Below are 19,428 nucleotides of genomic sequence, written 5' to 3'. Positions count from 1 at the left end.
CTTCCCTACTGCCCTATGAGATGCCTGTTTCAGAAATCAGGCTTCTAAGCAGACTTGCAAAACACGTCTGAACCAATCTGTTCTGTCCAGGAAGGTATCCAGGCACCACCAATTCCGGAGCTGAAAGGTCTGTCAGTCACTAATTCAGTGCTGTGATTTACTCTTGCATGTTGCAATGACATTATTAGCCACGTACCAGATTGAAAACAAGAGCAGGATTTTTCGAATCAGGTTTAAATACATACATTGATTCAAAAATGCCACAGTCTGCTTTCTCTAACTCACTTCAAGATTTTGATTATGGAACCATAGATTTTTTAAGGACAAGCAACTGAAATAAAAGTTAATACAATAAAACCAGTTAGTGTTCCTACTGCTCGTCAATTCAATTTTCACAGATAGGGAACAGAAGTGTTTCAAATAGTGATTCACCTAGCCTTCATTTCTGGATTCTGATGCACTTTGCTTTGCATTCTTTTCAACGCATCACACTTTAAAGTGTTTTGGAATCATATTCCCTGGCATATAAAGATTCTTCAGTGCAGATTTATACAGAGGGGACTGCAGCAGCTTGAAAGATGGAAGCTAATAACATCAACACAGCAAGAGTATGATTTTATGCACAGAAACTTGGCAAGAGTAAGAATGTTTTTAGTGGAATGCGGCTATGCTAATACTCCCTCCTGTGAATAGCTCCTTTTCACAGTATAATCAAGATCTCCATGCAGTGATCGGAGATGCCTTTTCACAGAGGCGCTTTCAAAAATCATATTATCTTCATTATTATTAATTTTATGAAAATAAATTACCTTGAAATTTAGTGCTAATTACTGTCCCTGTCATATAGCCCAGTAAGGGGAGGTGCAGACTTTTTATGCAAGAGAATTTCAAAGACACAGGCTACAACCTTGCAAAGCAATAAAATGTCTTCTAATAAGCATAATGGAAACCTCATTCTAAAATGTCTCCGGTCACAATTAACTCCCAACAGAATACAGTAATAAAGGATGTATTTCCCCTTTTATTTTAAACTTCAGTACTACTACTTTTGTGTCAAGAGAAAACTTTAGAATAAATAGTGCACTTTTTCTGCTGTATTTTATAAGACATTAACAGGCATACATGGCTCACAAGAAATCCATGTCTGAATTTTTGCCTGTCTGGGACTTTGTTTTTTTGTTCTGCAAATAAGCTCTTTACTGAAATTAGTATTAAAAAGCACATTTAAAATCCATTAAGTTTTGGAAGTCACTGCACTGATCTGACTTACAGATGAAGGGCTCAGCAGCAAGCCAAAAATCCTCTACCCTTGATGCCTTTATATCTTACCATCAGGCCTGATAAGCTCTTGGATTACATTTAAGTTACTTCAGTCATCTGCTAAGTGCTCAACCAGAGGCTTAGGGAGCACGACAACAGTATCGCCTTACACGTCACAAGAAATGGGCACGCTGGTGCCGTCTGTACACCCTCTCCTTGCAATGGTGTTTTCAGATTTTGCATCTAGAACAGAGTCCCAAGACTGTCTGAGCCGTAACCCGAAGAGTCTTCTTTGGCAAGACTGGAAACCACACAATAGCTTATAGAAAACTACCAGACTAGTAATAGTTCATTTCCTTTAAAATTAGCAGTTTTTTAAAATGATTAGTTTTGTTCTCTGAGCTGAAAATTTAAAAGAGAAAGAAAGTAGCAACATCTGAAAAACACACCAAAGCCCACAAAATCCTAATTCATGTGGTTTCATTCAAAGAGCAGTATCAAAAACTGTCTGGAGGAGAAGAAGCGAACGGGCAAACTCCTGCTGCTTTTGGTGCCTTTCTATGAGCTACAGTCAGCAGACCTGCACAATATGATACAACATTTCCTACATAAAACAATTATAATAACTACTAGATAAGAGAAATAAAAGTTGAAAGGAAGAAATACTTTTCTTCATTCTCTCTTCCCCATTCACCCAGGAAGGCATTAGACAAAGCTGTTCAATCTATCTTAGGGCTGGCTGACGTAACAAGTCACGAAGTAAGAAAGAAGCAAGTCAGAAATCACTGTTTGGGTGTTGATGTAAATCTAACTTAAATTCAAAACTAAGCAAAATGCTGCAGAAATCAACAACTATATGAAAATAATGTGGAAATTTAAAACACGGATTTTACAACAAAGATTACCCGAAAACTTCAAATTTAATAAAAGCTGAAGTAGAAAAGATTCTAAAAATAAATAATGATATTCTGATTAAAAACAGAACTGTCCTTTAGATTCACCGGCACATGTAGGCTAGACTAAGAGTAAATAATAAAATTTTTAAAAAATCATGCATCTTCCCTTGTCCATTGCTTTTCATTACAGACCGAGAACTGCATTTCAAGTAAGACGCTCTAGAAAATAAAAAAGCAAAGGTGAACTGTGAATTGATCTCTCGGCATAGGCTGGCAGCCCAAGATTTCCCATGCAAAAAACCTGCGTGCCCGGGATGCGTTGCCAGCAGTGATCTCCTGCGTATCGCTTCGAACACACAGGGGACAACCTGGGATTTGGATCCAGGCACGTGGGTACGTGTTCAGTGTCACCACTCACAGTGTACAGCAGCGCAAGCAGATGTGCTACACCGTGCCCCCCCGGGACCGCCTCCGGCCTGCAAGCCAAGAGCACGGGGGTCTGCACAAAGAAGGCCCTCCCGGTTCTTGGGGGGTTTTAAAGCTAAAGGAATTTATTTAAGCTACTGGACACAAGGAACATCTTCCGTTTCATTAAAAAGCCCTATTTTAAGCTACTGTATTTTTAGATGTATCTACTTAAATAAAAGGAGTTAACAATTGTATTTTTGTCACAAGTTGAGAAAATAAATGTGTATTTCATTAGAGATGAAATATCAAGCAAAACAACACAAACATTGCATCCATCACAACCTTGTTCAGTTAATTAAGTTCAGACGCTCAGCTGAGTATTTTTAATTAGTAGTACTGAACGTATTTTCAAGTTGTCTGAAAGCAGGAGTTTTCAGTAATTTGTCCTCCTTCCTTGGAGCTCAGAAATTTTAAATGCCTGATTTTAAATGGCTATGCACATAGTCTTCCCTCCATGAACTGTGAATTATTTTAACAGTTTGTTCATTACTACCAAGTGGCTAAATGAGAGTGGAAGGGGGCTGGTACGTGTTCACTGAGGCTCACTGTTGGAAGATGTTAGCTCGACGGAGCCACAGTAAATGCTTGGATTTTTTTTTTTTTTAATCAAATCTCAAACACAGATCTCCTGTAAAAGCACTTTTTATTCTCAGATGAGTTAAGGTTGCATTTCAGCTCACTCACAGTATTCCCAAGTGATTTCATGAAATCCTGTAGCTGTTTTTTCTTCCAGAGCGGCAGCTGTACTTTTGACCTCAGCAACTAACTAACAGTTCTAGCTCTGGTATCTTCTTTTTCTTGGAAAGATGAACTGATAATGGCTACTGCTCATTATTTGTTTAAGTGAGATTCTGCTGTTTTAAAACATGTAACTTCTTTGGACACAGAAGAGATCAAAACAAACGTTTCCCTGCTCAGAACAACAACGGCTCTTCTCCAAGCGGCTCAGAAAACCTTTGTGCCGGTATTTTTTTTTTGGATGCCATGTACTCGGATGACTCGGGTTGTGCAGTGCACGTGTTTCTGGGACTGCCGTTGTATCACACACACACACACACACACACACACACACACACACACACACACACGAGTGCTTTTGCAGCTCATGCCTTGAGCAGCCATACCTTTGTTTTACAGGTAATATACAATATAGGAACCTCTCCCTTGATTTGGAAATTGCCTGTTTTCAACAGAATATTTTAATGACTTCTCACAATTATTTTAAATGGCTAATACCCTGCATTTTCAGGTCTATTATATCTGGCTCATAACAGCTTAATACATACAAAAATTATTCACTGTTAAAAGCATTGCTAAAATGGCTAATTCAGGTATCCAAAGGCTAGAAAACGCACCCAAGGTTGCCTTTCAGCCCCAGTTTACCTTCCAGGCACCAGTAAATAATGTTAATTTTTGCTAATATCCTATTCTTCCATTGAGTGCGTTATTGGGAAGTTGCTCATCCGGTGAAAGAGTGGTGTTTTAGTGGCTAGGAAGTGAAGGCTGTAGAGGATTGCAAAAACACCACGCAGACTTGTGAGTAAGGCAGCTGAGTGTCTGTGACGCCATGCTTTGCTGAAAATTTTTCAGTCTAACATAGTTGATACAGCAGTTGACGAAACAGGGTATTTGTTGCTTATGTAATAGCAAACGCTGGGCAATGTTGCCTGCTTTGCTAAGGTTCTCATCCATAATTTAGTTGTAACAATGTTGTTGATGCTTCTTTACAGGAAGAAAGTGAAGCGTCACTGCGTTTGCCTGCCTGCATGAGAGCTCAACCTGAAATCACCATGTTCCACTTTCTCCTGTAGAACATCTGTGAAGTATAATTATAATTATGCATGTCTTGAATATTAATTGTTCCAATGTCAGTGATGTAACATCCTATGATACAGTGAATCAGTTCTGTTTCAAAGTACTGTTTTATTTAAGAGCTTTGCCAGATGTTCTAATCATTTCACTTAGATTTTTCCACCAGGAAAACAGTTGCTGAGACTTGTGAATCTTTGCCAACTGTCAAGGAAATAATTTCATTCCAAAGACTAGGTGAAATCTCCAAGAATATATTAAAAAAGAAAAAATTCATGCTTCAGAAACATTCGTATTGCTGCCAGCTTATAAAAGGTTTTGCAGCTACTGCAATGATGGGCAACAATGAGCACTTTAATGCATTCAAGTAGTCAATTCAGTTTTTTATTTGCATCTTATTTTCCCATCGGATCACACAGAAGAAATTCAACACAGTCTTCCTCAGCTACAGAAGTGACCACTCCTGAGGACCATGCCCTTAACCAACGCACTGCTGTCTTTCCTGACGCCAGTGACCATTTGCCAGGACAGAGCTCCTGAGGATCCAGGATCTCTCTGAGTGACAACTTTCCTATCAGCACAGGGAGACTCATAGGAGTTGCTCAGACTGAAACATGTTTTACAGTTATTCATTCTAACACTCCCAGACCACTGACTGTAAATTCACTTGCACTACTTAGTAGCTGCAGTACTTTAAAAGTGTTACCGCCACTTACTTATGGAGAAGAACACAAGAATGGCTTTTGCATCAAGGAGATTCAACAGCGACAACGACTGGCTGAAACATCAAGCTGGGACCTCAGGACAAATCCTGTTTGTTTGACACATTTCTTCTGAAACAATTCCTTCAAAGTAACCACTCACAAAAAAAAAAAAAAAAAAAAAAAAAAAAAAAAAAAAAAAAAAAAAGTACTAGTATCACAGTAGTTTAGCAGTTGGTCTCATAGTGTTTCAAGTGTACTTTAAGAAACACTAAGTTTCTTCAAATACATTGCTTTCAGCAGAAGTATAGATTCCATGGAGTGGGTTACAACATGGAGCTTACGAGGGACTACACGGATCTGGAATGAGTGGTTATAGTTTACGTGGCGGGAGAGAGGTAGTAGCACTTACTGTCAAAACTGCTTTCACAAAGGGTAAGACTAATCTGAGATGCAGGCAGACATCTGCTTGGGCTTTGACTGGATGAGCTTTGGGTAAGCGTGCTCTAAATTCACACATAGGTAAGCACACTCTTTTGTTTCTGATTACAAAAGGTAACAACCCACATTTCATTGCCAAGTTCACTTCACACGTATTCACCTGCTCAAAAATAATTTTAATCAGCACATAGTAACCAAGGTGAGTTTGGCTAGCTTCAGAAAAATCTGGATCAAATTATTCTGCTAGTACTGCACTAACTGCAAATAGAAAACAAACTGCGCCAACATTTCACTGTGCCAAGCACATGCCCACCTGCCAACAAGCTCTGTACAGTCTGACCGCACCAGGTAACACAACTGCTACCCTGCCTATATACTGCTCGGTTCTTTACAGAGTGCTTAGAGAAGCAAAAGCCATAAATGCTGCTTACTTCATTCTGTGCCAGTGTGTACGAGTACAAATATTCACAAGAGTGAAGTTTTAGGAGGGGAAATGATCCAACTCATAGAGTACTAGTTAAATAGTTATATTTTACTTCCCAGACTTCTAAATCAGAAGAGACAATAAAGTTACGTTTAAGATAGAATATACGTAATTCAAAACATTTATCTTTCTTCTCACATGCTGTGATCAACATTTTATATTAAATTGGTCTGAGATTGGCAGTATTAACCATGGAATGAGTTTGGAGAAGCATCTTCAAAGGAGACCATGCTAGGAAAGGCAGGAGTTGTAGTTTATCACTAGACTCATCACCAGATGGTATTATCATGTGTGTTATAAATAACAAGGAAAAAACAGATGAAACTGCCTAAGCTCAAAAACCAGAAAGTAAGTTTTTAAATGTGGTTAGAGTTTCTAATGTTAATTTGCATGTTAGAAGAAAAAAGTGCAAAAGACCTGCTTTAATATTGTCCAAAAAAATCAAGGTTTAAAAATTTTATCTTTGCATGTAACTATAGCCTTTGCTAGTGTTTTTAATAAAAATACAACTCAGAGTAAAAGAGGAAAAATGACAGCATTGCTTTTGGAAAAAGAATATTAATTGTGCCAGACTAATTTTTGAATTTAACAGGACAGGAGATTAAGCCCACTGCTCCAGTAACATTTTCACTACAAAATACTGAAAGATCCCCTAGTTAATATTCATCTGTGCATTTCGATTCATGATGTAATCAGAAAAAAGTGTGGTGTTACGACTTTTTCAATTACCTTTAAATCTTTCTGTGGTAACTACACATCCTCTAAGTAAAAACCGGAAATCACTGAAAAAAGACAGTTTTAAACAATAAATGGTCAGCACAATTCGGCAAGTACACAAGTACCAAGTTCGCTATGGCTGAAAAAATGATCAGTGATTTCTCTATTTTAAATACATAGCCAGGAACATGCTCTTTTCCCAAAATATCTTCTGCATGATGTGCACTGAAATATGCCAAAATGATAAAAGCACGTGAAAAATGAATTGAACCCGTAGATAATTTTAAGACAACCATGAGAAAACCAAGGTATTTAGAAGTGACAATTTTCCAGTCAGTACAAATACGAAAGGCCTTGAAATCGGTAGGCAAATCAAATGCTGCTGGCAGTAGAAGTACACTGAAGTTACTTGGAAAGTAGTCCGTGCACAAGTCCATGCCCAGCTACGGAAGCAGGCAGCTCAGGGGAGCTATTCTGCCCTGACTCCCAGGCACATCCTGCCCCGCACTGCTCTGCACCGCTCTGCACCGCGGTGGTTGCACGGCCACCACGTCGGATGCCATCTCAGTCCCAGCTGGCTGCAGTTGTAAGGAAATTACAGCCAAACTAATCTGAGTCACGCAAAATCTGAGAAAGATCTAAGGATTTTTGAAGAGCAGGCGTTGCTGGATGTTGAAATAAATCAAGGAATTTAGATGTGTTGTAATTCCGAAACTACAGAGAAGCCTTAAAGGTTAATATAAAGTAGGTGAGCACATTTTTGCAATAAAATTACAAACAAAAATTACACTTGCATTTCTGTAATAACTGATACTAACATGATTTATTTCTGTAACTGAAATGTTTAATACAGTGGATACGTACTTATTTATGGTGTGGTAACAGAACATTAAAAAGAGCAGCAGAAGTTCCCCTGACAAAATAGTTATATTTATAGTATTTACATTTTTTCCACAACTTAACCACAAGAAATCAGTAGAATTGGTCTTTTCTAGACCAATGCAGAAATACCTGGTCAAAGCTTTGAAAAGGGTGCCCATCTAGCAGAAGGGATGCTATCACTGAACCAAGAACAGTAATTTTTGACGTATATAAGATGACTTTCACATTATGACTGATTAATTCTGACTTGGCTTGTTTAAGAAATACTGGGTGTTTCTTACATACACTCTTTTCTTTCCTTTTTTAATCGTAGAAGCTTTTAACTAACAATACAATACTAGGCAGTGTTTCTCACGTGTTACCAAACTTCACCATCCTCTTGTTAGCTGATGAAGGAAGGAAAATTCATTTCATTACCAGGACTCACAGAACATATATGCTAACTGCATGCTAAGCAGTAACTCCAAACAGGGAAGCACATGAAAAAATCTGGCAAATGAAGATTTTTGGAGTTGTTGTGTTCTATGCCATTGCCATAATTTTTGAGCCTGCCTGAGATCCTACAATTTTATAAACTGTATTAGGAAAATTTCCCAGTGGCTAGTTTGCAGACATTTACTGTATTGGTCAGAAACAGACTCCACACAGAACTACAGACCAATGATTTCTCAGTAGCCACTAGCTTTTTCCTCTTCCTCCCTTTAGGACATCTTACAGCTGTCATCACATTAGCAAAACAGATGGGAACATTTTTTTTTTCAAGAAAGAAACTCAGCGTATAGAGCACTCACTTCCATAGAGAGCCAAGGTTCCCTTTAATGAGCTCACTGTAGTCTCCTTTCTATAATTAATTCTGTTAATCAAGACATTGAATTCTATTCTTACATCCCCTTTTTAAATCTAAACTAAAGCTTGATGGCTTCACCATTTCATCAAGTCTGGCCTAGATACAGCAGATGAAGCCAGAAGTTACCACTCACAGGAACAGGCCTGCTATGGATCAAGGCTTGGACTTCACAGAGGATCCAAGTTCATCCAAGAATAAATTCTAGTCCTCCACAAAACCCCCAATCATTAATATTGCCTTGCCCTTGGAACAGATTCAACATCAAACTTCATCATTCTAACCATCAATACTCACTATTTGAAATCAGTATCTTGCTCTTCTGTTGAATGCCAAAGTGAGAGGATCAAGTAATTTGTAATCATAAACAATCAGAAGGAACAAGGTAATGTCTTGTCCAATATGTTTCATTTTACAATATTCTTCCCTTTTGGGGGAATACATATATGAATTCATGTCCTCAGATCTTTCTGTTCCTCTTGCTCTATTTATGCAATGTCCTTTGAAAGCGTTACTGCATCTAGCTGAGGTTACCGCACATGAACTTCCTCAAGTAGCAGAAGCATAGAACGGTTGAAAAAATTACAAGTAGTCACACTAGAAAAAAAATCTATAAAAATATATCTTGCAGTTTAAGTGCTATTAATTTTTCTTTCCCTGACAGAAATATATGCAAATTGAATATGCTTTTAAAAACAGTTATGTAAATGCTAGATAACCATAAATAACACTGCATGCATCCAGTCTTCTATCTTCTATGACACTTTATTCTCAAAAGTTTTTTTTTTTTTTGCCCTTTTTTTTTTTTTTTTAATCTCATGCATTACCAGGGACTCCTGAGCTGTAAAGTGTTCTGAGGGATTCCACTGACAAAAAAAAAGTCCGTAATAATAGGGAGAAAACCTCCAGATATACAGCATGGCCATCAAAAATATAGTTTAACATACAAATCAGCATACAGTTCCTTACATTTATTACTACCTATTTTAACTCAAAGCTATAGAGTTTTATAACTTCTGTGTTATAAAAATTTTTCAAAACATATTATCTACCTCAAAAGCTGACAAATGACATCTATTTACTACACAGCACTACTGACCTACTTTTACTTTAAAAAACAATCTCTTAGTTAATTTTGTAGCTCACATGAGGCAAGCTCCACTGGGAAAATGTAAAGAAATTTAGCTCTGCTAGATTACCAGTAAAGTATGTTTGTTTTTGGATAGAGTAAGGTGTAAACAAAATAATTTGTTTCTCATGACATCTCTTCCCCTCTGTGCTCTGTTTCTTGTTAATTATGTCAATATACGCTATATTATGTATCTTTTTTTTCCATTGTGAAGTGAAAGAAAGTATGGATAAAACAGTACGGCTGGGGAAATATCAGCTAGGAAATTATCTGAGTTTAGTTCCCATTAACAAATTCTTGTTGATTTAAAATTGTCAGAGGTTGACAAACAAAGAATTTCACTTCCTTGCCTTCTGATTTCATTATTCACTGAACTAGACTGAATGACAGTTTTTTAATGTGCTGCTTACTCATTGCCATCGAGCTGTTTGTTGGACATAGAGCAACTGTCTTCTAGATTTTTTTTAAAATTTAATTCAAACGGCATTTGGTATGTGCTAGTTAACTCTTGCTTGTAAAATAAGCATTGTTGAAATTATTATAAATGAATTATCTTAACCTACTAGTTAAGCAAGAAATATTTTAAAAAGTTCAAGGTGATCTTGCAACTGCTATTTTTTTACTTCATTTTTCTTAGCAAACTGAATCAGTTTGTCCACCACTGGTAGATGTTCCACAAGCATTTTGTTTAGTGTACAAAATACTTCAGTGATGATTATATTAAAGAAGTAAACATAATTCCACTGTATTTGGTCTCCTATTTAAATGCAAACCCTTCTAGCGTGACTGCTGATTGCTACAAGCAAAGAACTCAATGCCATGTATTTTTTCCCTTTAACATCCTAAAAAAATCAAACAATCCCTAGCAAACTTCATTGATTTCTATGTACTTTCCACTACAATCTTCAGGTGATATACTTTTTTCATTCTATTTCAATACTGAAGAGCTTACTTTTTCATGCATGCATAATAAAAAAGCTATTATTTTAGAGATGCAGTTATTTTCTTTAAACAATGACTGTTTCAGCATATAGAAGTTTATATTGTGTTATCAGGTGAAAAGATAAGCAAAACATAAGTACTAAGGATGACATAAATTTAAAACGATGATATATTGGGCTGAATAAGCAACTGTACTGTATACAGTAACAGTGTGATGCATCCGTGCAGTTTTCAGTTTCTATGCAGCAGACATACAATTTTGCTGAGCAGACTCTTAGCATTGTTAATGTTCAACCTTCAATGTGAAAATTCATAGGACGATAATGAGGTTGAATTTTTGTATTTTTCTAAACAGAAAAGGCATTCTTAACTTTCTATTCCAGTTCATAGAAAAAATAACAAGCATTTGGTCAATATACGACCTATTTTAAAAACAGAATAAGAAAGTAATACATTTAGGATCTTTCATGTCCATCGAACATTAAAGAGGACAAATGAAATAACTCTATAGTTTTACCGTATTTATAACTGTTAACTGAAAGAAATTATCTGGTGTCTTCAAAGATAATATTCATTTAATATTTTCATCATGGTGAGAACCACCAAGAAAGTTACTCATATTTAAAAGGGCACAGTTAAGCACATTTATTCTTGTCAAACTGAGGAAAAATGGTTGTGGAAAAATAGGTATAAATGAAGATACAAATGTTTCAACCAGATGTTTAAAATGGCTGATAAATGGCTGGAGTTCTAACTTATAATCTGAGTCATGTGTGAACAAAGACCTTCTGATTCAACTTGAAAGAATAAATCTTAAATAAAAAGTGATAAATACATGAGATGGTAGGTCTGACAGCCTGACAGTACATAAATTACTGTAATCCAAAATGAAAAAAGTATCATTCAATCTTCTATTACCTAAAAGACCTTGAGCTATTATTAGTTTCCTAGTAATCTCTACAAGTTACTTCAAGGAGAGTATAACTGATCTCCTCCACTTCACATTTTCCCCTCTCTTCAAAAAAAAAAAAAAGAAAAAGAAAAAAGAAAGAAAGAAAAAGTAAAACAAGAAAAACCCAACTGTTTGTTAATTACCCGGCTGTATTTTGCACTCAGAGACTCAAAACTTTATCTGAAGTTTGCGGAGTTTTAAAGTCAAGGGCAAAACAGCATGCTGCTTTCCGCAGCCACACCTAGGCAGGAGACCTGGCCCTCTCCTCCCTGCCGAGGATGGAAAGGACTTGCCGTGTATGAACCCTGCCAAATAGAGTGAATAAAAACCGCACTCAGCTTTGTGGTATTGCTTGCATATTGATCTTCTGTGCGGAGATAGGTATGTACATGGAGTATTTCGTCTGCATTCGAATCACGATTTTCTTTACAATGATGTTTTGTGTGGAGAAAGGTGGAAGACAGTAATGCCTAGCTCCAAGTACCAACTGGTCTTCCCTTCTCTGCCCCTTAGAGGAGCAATCCTGAGCAGTGCTGGAATCAGAGACGAGTTCAAGACTCCTCTCGGCATCAGACTTCAGAAGAATGAAGCCCTACTACTGCCGAGTGCGACAGTGGCCTTCGACCAGCGGGTAAGTACAGACCACTGGATTTCCCCAGCAGGCAGCAAGAACAAAGTAGCTTGCTCTAAATACATCCCAGGGAAACTGGTGAGAGTAGGTAACCACTTTAACATTTACGACCCTTTCTGGCCTAGGGACTGCTGGAGGATTAAGTGCATTTTGAAACAGTTCTTAGATATACAAAATGCTACCTAAATATTGAAGATTAGACACAGCACTTCTCTTACGGTTTAATTTCATGAGAGCACTATTTCTATTTACTATTTTAAGTTTCAAAAAGAAAGCTTTTAATAAAGCTATTAAATCTATGACTGAAAGAGCTGTAGATACTTTACAATTGAAAGGAACAATTATGATCTTCTGTCGCTGTGGAGTGACACATACAGTAGGTTTCAGTCTGATTCTGGAACCTAGCCTACAACTGTGGTTAACGTACAATGTCATGCAAGAATTTAATTTAATTACTTCCAGAAAAACCGTACAAATTCTCAACAATCAATGACAGTATTTCACCAGCTCTGCTCTTTCCTAAATCTTTCTGAGAGAACGAACTTCCACCTCCCCGTACATAGGGCCTGCAACAGGGACCGAAAGCACCCAAAACAGTAACCAATACGGCGTATCACAAATTTAAGTGCAGAAAATAAGTAAAGGTATTTTCACTTATGGTATAGAAAACACCCTGCAAAATGCAGAAAATTCCTACAAATCAGGAAGAAATACAGACAAAAATAATGAAATATGAATAGATTCTGAAAGCAAAAAATATCTAATGTACTTTAAGGAAAAGTAATCTCTGTGATGACAGAGACTTGAAAAGAAAACGTATCCTTGCAGCCTATAATTCATGCCTCAGGAAAGGTTGAATTTGCTGAGAAATATGCCAAAAGAGGAGTTAGATAAGCTTATTGCTCGGGAACCAAGACCAATCGTCACAACGGCTGTGCATACTGGGGGCAGGGGGTGACAGTTACGCATTACAGCAAACAATTACAAAGGTTACAAGGGAAAATCTTACACTTTTATTAAAGGGAGACATTCTTGTAATTCATTTTCTGCACTTCCATAAATAATTTTCTATAACATGTTAATGTTACACGTCATTGCAAGTGTCCTTAAAAAATAAAAGATAGGCTTTTGTACAGATTTAATACCCTTTGAAGCTATTATTTCTTCACACTGCACTCCACTCTTCCAAAGCAAATAAATACACGTTCTGCTTTCTTAATCATCAGCAAAGGTTATGTGGGACATTATCAGAGAAAAAAAAACATTCCAGAGACCACAAGCAATTTTGAAAAAGAAAACAGAGCTGTTGGGCTAAAATGAGACAAAGAAAATTGTATATTCTCCATAGTTGAAATCATGGCAAAAAAATGGAACAAGCAGACTATGACACAAATCATCTGAACATCAATTCAGACCGATGCAGAAGGATACAAAAATTCCTCAGCATGACTGAGTGGGAGGAAAATTTTGCTCACAGCAGCAACCTGAAGCAGTTACTAGGCAAGGATCTCTAACACAGGTGGTATGAAAAACCTAAAAAAGATTTGAAAAAAATGTTCATTTTAAGAAAATATTATGTAAAGAGAAACATAAGTTGTACTTGGCTGTTTTCAAGTGGTTCCTAGTGCTGTCTTTTGCAATAGCATGAGCAAAGCCGCAAATAAAGAGTTTGTACAGCATGGAAACTATCAGAAATGGGACACCGACAGGTTCACGAGACGGCTAATCCACTGGTTTCAGGCACATTCACAAAAGCATTAGAGTTCAGTGAAGCACACTGCAGAGCACCTGCAAAGTCTCTGGAGTTATCCTGGCTACTAAATCCTCTCCCCAGAGGAAACTGGATAATCTGGAGTTTGTCTAGAGGTATCTGGATGGTAAGGCCTAACACGTTAAAGAAACACGTGTTAAAGGGCGCATGTAAGTAAATTAGAGATGTGAAATACTGCTAGAGGGCTAAAAATGTTTCATTCCAGCAACAAAAGAATTAAAATGATCACTTTTTCCTCTTTAGAGATTGTCCTCTTACATGAACAAGATCAAACAATATAACTAAAGTGCTGATTAAAGTTCATTTCAATGCAGATTTTATTTAAAAAATCTGAGCCTTAAAAAAACCCCTCCAAACTACCAATCTCAAAAACACATTTTTCTCAAAATAAAAATAGACTCTGTCATCTTCTATTTCCTTGCCTCATATATTATTATTATGCCAGACTTTTCTTGTGCATCATCATCCAAAACACAATTAATCATCAGGGAAGCTAGAAGAAGAATTCTTATTTACCCCTTGTTTCCTTAGTCTGGCATTCGAACTCACTGTGAAGGAAGTTTGGGGCTAGGACCCCAGAGCGCCTTGTCCCTTGCTCTCACATGATCTCTTGAGCCCCAAAATATCAGCTGTTCTTTCCAGAAGAAACCTTTAAGCTACAAAGGAGGCACTATATACTACATATAAACAGAAGAGATACCCAAGAAATTACGGATGATCCAGTGAATTTTCATGTCCACACCATGTAATTTTTTATAGTCATATGTCTATCATTAGATGTTTATATTAGTTTTTAAAAACTATTCATATACATGCCACAAGAGGCAAGTAAAGTGCAGATCTGTTTGGAGTTCTGTATTTAAACAACATCAAAAACCACAAGAGTACCTTCCAAATTCTGTTCTTATTGGGGATGTTTATATACATTTAATTTGTATTGATAGTGTTTAGATTTGGCCATGGTGAATCAAATGAAATACAAATATGAAAGTAAAACTAAATCATAAGATTGACTGTCAAGACTTTAATTCTGTCTATGACGATGATTTTAGATTGTAAAGGATACGTTTACCTGACCAGGACCTAAGTGTACTACCTAATTCGGTCTGAACTCATACGAAAAAACTCTCCATTTGCTAGAGTACTTCATTTATACAGAGCATTAAAAAGATACTAGCAATAAATGTTTTATACATTTTTCCTTTGAGTGACACTTTTTCCTTGTATATTTTGAGTTATTCTTTTTATTCTTTACTTCACTTAACACGAAAATGCCTGGAAGCAATAAAATATTTTCTCTTCCTTTTTCTACTGTCAGTAGCATCACTATGACCTTATCAAACAAATTTATGTTGACAATTTTCTCAAATTGTATATTCTCTTGTGAGCTACAATAATGCGCATCTTTAAATTATCTGGTGTAGTTTAGATCTGTGAAGAATTCTTTAATTATTAATTTTATCCCCTTTTTAAAGTACATATAGAAATGGAAAGAAATCCCCAGACAATACATCTATGTTGCACTTCATGCATGAATAATACCAATAACTGAATAATAATGCTTCTATTTCATTTATATTTCCAGATCTGGGAGTGCTGGTGGATGACAAATTGACCATGAGCCAGCAATGTGCCCTTGTGGCCAAGAAGGCCAGTGGTATCCTGGAGTGCATTAGGAAGACTGTTGCCAGCAGGTCGAGGGAGGTGATCCTGCCCCTCTACTCAGCCCTGGGGAGGCCTCATCTCGAGCACTGCGTCCAGTTCTGGGCTCCCCAGGACAAGAGAGACATGGAGCTACTGGAGAGAGTCCAGCGCAGGGCTACGAAGATGATCAGAGGGCTGGAGCACCTGCCCTGTGAGGAACGGCTGCGAGAGCTGGGCCTGTACAGCCGGGGGAAGAGAAGACTGAGGGGGGATCTGATCAATGTGTATAAGTACCTGAAGGGAGGGTGTCAATGGGACGGGGACAAACTCTTTTCAGGTGTCCCGTGTGACAGGACAAGAGGCAGTGGGCAGAAATTGAAGTACAGGAAGTTCCGCCTGAATGTGAGGGGGAATTTCTTCCCTGTGAGAGTGGCGTAGCACTGCCCAGGTTGTGGACAACTGTGGACAGGTTGCCCAGAGAGGTTGTGGAGTCTCCTTCTCTGGAGATCTCCAAGGCCCACCTGTATGCAACCCTGTCTACCATGCTCTGGGTGACCCTGCTGAGCGGGGAGGTTGGACTAGATGATCTCCAGAGGTCCCTTCCAACCTTACTGATTCTATGATTCTATGAGTCTATAATACTTGAGATTTCCAATAATGAAGGTTGTAATTGTCTGACATTTCAAACAAAAATGTTATAGTACCTTTCCAGGTTGATGGCATGAGGAACTGCTACTTACAATACCATAGCACAGTAAGAATGAAACAAAGATGCAGTTTCTTTCGTGAATCATTGAGAAAAGAATTATGTAATCACATTTCACTCCTATTAAGAGTGCTTCTAATGACACCGAAGAGATTTCAGATGAAGAACATTCCCTAATTATTTCAACAGTATTTCTGTTACACAACAAAAGGAGAAAAACGTGAATGGGGTAGAAATGTTGGGTAAATTGTGAAGCGGCACAAACTCAACTAAATTCTATTTGCAGAAAGCTTTAAAACTCATCCTTAAATAGCATTAACATGATTTAACTGATGTTAGATAATTTGTTCGAACCAACTTAATCATTTTGCAAATTCCAATGGAAACTTCAAACAGCTAATCTCTTCTCGTATTTGCTGGTAGGCTGCACTTAGAAACAAAATCTTTGTTCTTACACAAAGAAAAATCTCCGCAATATATACCTCTCAACTGAAACTTCACAATTGTCTCCATCTAGCAATGCACTTCAGTGTAACCCTATATCTGAGCATTGAAATAATCCACCTGTTCTTAACAGAGCTATTTAAATTCTAAAGTAATTGAGTAAATGCTCCCTGAAAAAAAAGTGTCTACCTGAAAACAGTATCAAAGGAGGGATATGTCACTGTTCTGGGATGCTCCCTTCCGACATGTCTCTCAAGGAAAGCAAAGCCTGCACTCAGAAAGCCACACTCAAAGGAAGCATTTGAAGCTCAACAGTTTCCAAACTATCCTGGCACTGACTCCCACCTGCCCTCAACATTTATAAAAAATATATCAGAGTGGAGCAAGAAACCCTTAAGGCCATACTCTCAGGAATTAGCCTGAAATATCTAAGCTTGGTCTTAGTAAATATCTTTTCTTACCAGAAGCCTGCCAGGAAGATTTCTCCAGGTGGCCACAGCAGGCTGACCTCCCCTAACCAGGGAGCACTAAAGAGAGCATACTGTAGTTCATAAATGCCACACTAGCTTAATTAAACTCACATATATCAGCTCAAAAAGAGTAAGAACTCTGAATTTCAACTTTCTAAGGATTCTTCTGGTGTTTCAGTTTGGAATAAAACAATCTCCCTTTGCTGATAATTTGGGTTGGCAGTCTGTGATATGCCAAATGAAGTCCCCACTCCAGAGATGACTCTCTTAGGAGAATCTTTGTTTTGGAAAGGTTTGTTTTGCTTTGTTTTTTGGCATCTCTTTTAAGTGCAATCACTAAAGAGAGCCTGGAGGGATGCTGTGAGGAGGAAATCAAAAGATAAAAATCTAGCTTCACAGTCATATACACCTTATTTTTTCATACAGAAATCTCTGACCAAAGAATGATTTTCTGTGTGACTCCCTCAAAGAGCAATAGGAAGCAAAGAGGATCTGACTCGCTCAGTGCGACTGGGTTTAGCTGCCACCACTAACTCTGTAGGAGAAGTGAGTCAGAACCACCCCACTAAAAAAACAGCCTTTACAACAGGTATTTTACTTTGCATACAAAAGCTCTTGAGTGAGGGAAAACTGCTTTGCTGTGTCTCAACACAGACCTTATCCCCTTGTTCTTCAGGTACCACTGGTAGAAAAGGACTCCAGGACTAAGCAGACAATAAAATCTCCTTCTGACTTTGAAAGAATAGGTTTCTCTGGTAAGGAAGCAACAGAGAGGCTGTAGGGGAAAAAAGAATAACCCAACCCCACACCACACAGCATTCCTTGCAACTCCCTCAGCTGCTGTGGCATGGACTCACCCATCTGTTATCAGGAGACACTTCTACTACAGCTACACGTCCTTCAGGGTGGAGATTATTTACATGCCAGCTGGAGCTTGGTTTCACTGCTCATGAAACATTTGAGAGAGAAGTTTCCACAGCCTGCCACTTACGATAAAGGCATAGAACATGTTCCTCAAAATATTTCTTCAGAAAGCCATTTTTTAACTTAATTTAACGTGGTTTTGGTGATACAAAAGCAAACAGAAAGTTCTGTTATTTCTTCATAGCTTCTATAAAAAAACCCTGTGTGACTTCTTGGAGAACACACCAGGCAAGCACTTCGAGAAAGATGAGCTCTGCTGCAGAAATTGATCCAGACCAACCTCTGCAAGAAGACCTGAACTGCCTCTTCCACCACTGCTGCTTACACTCCTCTGTGAGCAAAAGGCAATCTTTATTATGTACTCGATTTAACTTGATCATTTCTATACCGGTTACTGAAGAAAACATATGACTCCCACAAAAGATTCATTGCTTTTATATCCTCTTTTCTTTTACAAACATTAATCTTCCTAGTGTCTATTATTGAATTAGGTACAAAGATGGAGAAATTAATCAGCTTCTTCAAATTATGCCCATAAGCAATGACTACGGGAAGAAAAGTCATTTAAATTTTAATGTAGAAACATGCAGAAAGTATTTTAACAAGATGGCATCAAACTGAAGGAAGCAGAACTCTGAGACACTCAAGAAAAAAAAAACCCTTCTTGAAATAAAACCCACCCATTTGATCTGTAGAATGAACCTGAATTTCCTGAGTATTCCCCACCAATATATATTTCTGCTTCCCAATTAATATTTTAGTTTTGTTGCTGGGCAAACTACCAGTAGATATAGTCCACACTACATGACTATGCTGCTGTTCTGTGAAAATGAATCTAAAATGACTTTGGATTACAGTTTGTCCATGGTAGGCGATGGCAGAATAGCCTGCAGCAAACAACAGAGTCCTAAGAACATAGGTTAAGTGTTGGACAGAGCAAGTCCATGAGATGGAGCAACAGTTGACTTCAGATGTAAAACTACATAGTCTCCCCACATATATACACACACATATATGTATATATATAATTTACATATATTTTTAAAATATTTTTCTTCCTCTAAATAAAAATAAAACATGTGAGCAAGTCTTCTTTATTAGTCTTACCAGCTGGACTCAAAATGTTGTGTACGTTAGCTCAAATCTGTAATTGGGGTTCTATGCAGGTACTATTTCACTTGAATAAAATATCCATAATTGGGAAATGCCTAAAATAAACCTTTTGAACACAGCATTAGTTTTCATTAGGCTAACCCTGGACTGAAAAGTAAGATCCCATGTTGTACAGTTCATTTCTCAGTCAGCTTGGACAA

Source organism: Rhea pennata, chromosome 11 (assembly GCF_028389875.1).
Source record: "Rhea pennata isolate bPtePen1 chromosome 11, bPtePen1.pri, whole genome shotgun sequence".
NCBI lineage: Eukaryota > Metazoa > Chordata > Aves > Rheiformes > Rheidae > Rhea > Rhea pennata.
This window is presented reverse-complemented; position numbering follows the sequence as displayed.